We start from the raw sequence: 2686 nt of genomic DNA on the forward strand, positions 1-2686 counted from the left end.
TGCTGCATGGGGGTGGCGGGGTTGTCGCAGGTCACCTTTCCTAAACCCCACCTCCTCTCTAGCTGCCGACCCGCCCTGGCCTTCTGTTGGGCTGAGAGACTGCTTTCTATTTTGGGAAGGTGTTGGAATAATTTCCCTGGCTATTTTTAGCAGGTTCGGGGATTCCTCCACCCAGGCTGGCCGCCCTGCGTCTCCTTCTCCTCTTCCTCCTCCCCGCTGACCCAAGGCTGGCCTGCTTCATGGAGGGCATTCAGGGATACTGTGTATCCCAGACCCAGAATGGGGAGACCCCTATATTTCCTGGTTGGGGGAGGGAAGGGAACTCTGAAGGGCGTTCCCACGTTCCAGGTGAGCAGGACTTTCAGACCTCCAGGAATCCATGACATCACGTATCTGAATTCTGTCTCCAGGACAGGGTGGGGCGACCCAGGAACCTCCGACCTTTCACCTCCTTTCAGGATTGTCACGCGAGAGTGGCCTGCTGAGAACAGACCTTGACTCCCACATCCTCAGGCTAGGAGCTCCCACGTTCCCAAGAGGAAGATCGGTGTGATGAGGGTAAACTGAGGCACAGAGGGGCCGTTCGGATGGGACATATCTTGCGCTCATTCCCTGATGGTTTCATTTCCTTCCACATTCTACCTTTGTTTTGAATTTTTTAAAAAAATTTTAAAATTTTAAATTTCATTTATTTATTTATTTTTGAGACAGAGTCTCGCTCTGTCTCCCAGGCTGGAGTGCAATGGCGGGATCTCGGCTCACTGCAAGCTCCGCCTCCCGAGTTCACGCCATTCTCCTGCCTCAGCCTCCCGAGTAGCTGGGACTACAGGCGCCCGCCACCTCGCCCAGCTAATTTTTTGTATTTTTAGTAGAGACGGGGTTTCACAGTATTAGCCAGGATGGTCTCAATCTCCTGACCTTGTGATCCGCCCGCCTTGGCCTCCCAAAGTGCTAAAATTACTGGCAATTTTTTTATTTTTAAGACAAGACGGAGTCTCGCTCTGTCGCCCGGGCTGGAAGAGTATACAGTGATGCAATCTCAGCTTACTGCAACCTCCGCCTCCCGGATTCAAGCAGTCCTCCTGCCTCATCCTCATGAGTAGCTGAGATTACAGGCGTGCAGCACTATGCCCAGCTAATTTTTGTATTTGTAATACAGACGGGTTTCAGTATGTTGGACAGGCTGGTCTCGAACTCCTGACCTCAGGTGATCCACCTGCCTTGCCTCCCAGAGTGCTAGGATTACAGGCGTGAGTCCCCGTACCTGGCTTTTTTTGTTTGGGTTTTTTTTGAGACAGAATTTCACTCTTTTGCCCAGGCTGGAGTGAAGTGGCATGTTCTCGGCTCTCTGCAACCTCTGTCCCCACCAGGTTCAGGCGATTCTCCTGCTTCAGCCTCTGAGTAGCTGGGATTACAGGCGCCCGCCACCATGCCCAGCTAAGTTTTGTATTTTTAGTAGAGACGGGGTTTCACTATGTTGCCCAGGCTGGTCTTGAACTCCTGACCTCAGGTGATTCACCTGCCTCTCCTCCCAGAGTGATAGGATTACATGCGTGAGCCACTGTGCCGGGCTTTTTTTTTTTTTTTTTTGAGACAGGGTCTCACTGTGTTGCTCAGGCTGGAGTGCAGCAGTGCCATCATAGCTTATGGCAGCCTCGACCTCCTGGGCTCAAGTGATCCCCGCAACTCAGCCTCCTGAATAGTGGGGACTATATAGGCGTGTACCACTACAACTGGCTAATTTTTGAAAATTTTTAGTAAGAGACGGGGTCTCACTGTGTTGCCCAGGCTGGTCTTGAACTCCTGGGCTCAAGTGATCCTTCAATCTTGGCCTCCCAAAGTGCTGGGATTCCAGGCATGAGCCAGCCCTCATTCTGCCCTTTAACAGCTAAGCAACATTGGGGCAATTACTTCACCTGTCTGTGCCTCTTTCAGGAAAGGGGGTGACAGTCACATGGACTAATGGTAAATAGGTAAGTGAATATATGACAGGTCTTAGAACAAGCTCCTGGCAGGATGGAGCTGAGGGTCCTCGAAAGGACATTGGGATATGCCTGGCTGTAGCAGAGAGGAACATCACGGGTGCTGGCTGGCTCCACATTTTTTTTTTTTTTGAGGCAGAGTCTTGCTCCGTCACCCAGGCTGGAGTGCAGGGGCGAAATTTCGGCTCAGTGCAAGCTCTGCCTCCCAGGTTCACGCCATTCTCCTGCCTCAGCCTCCCAAGTAACTGGGACGACAGGCGCCTGCCACCATGCCCGGCTAACTTTTTTTTTTTTTTTTTTAGTAGGGCGGGGTGTTCACTGGGGTAGCCAGGATGGTCTCGATCTCCTGACCTCTTGATCTGCCCACCTTGGCCTCCCAAAGTGCTGGGATTACAGGTGTGAGCCACCGTGCCCGGCAATTTTTGTATTTTTCATACAGACGGGTTTCACCATTTTGGCCAGTCTGGTCTCAAACTCCTGACCTCAGGTGATCTGCCTGCCTCGGCCTCCCAAAGTGCTGGGATTACAGGCGTGAGCCACCGCGCCCAGCCCTGGCTCCACATTTTGAGAGGACCCACCCCTTACTTCTCCCACTCCGTGAGGCTGGCGAGAGTGACCCCCGTTTCAGATCAGGAAACTGAAACCCTGGGATAATTTCTCAGGCCCAGAGTCTCATGACAGGTGACACACAGGAGGCCAGCACA

The sequence above is a fragment of the Rhinopithecus bieti genome, unplaced genomic scaffold (genome assembly GCF_001698545.2).
Source record: "Rhinopithecus bieti isolate Rb0 unplaced genomic scaffold, ASM169854v2 scaffold_9769, whole genome shotgun sequence".
NCBI classification, from domain to species: Eukaryota; Metazoa; Chordata; class Mammalia; order Primates; family Cercopithecidae; genus Rhinopithecus; species Rhinopithecus bieti.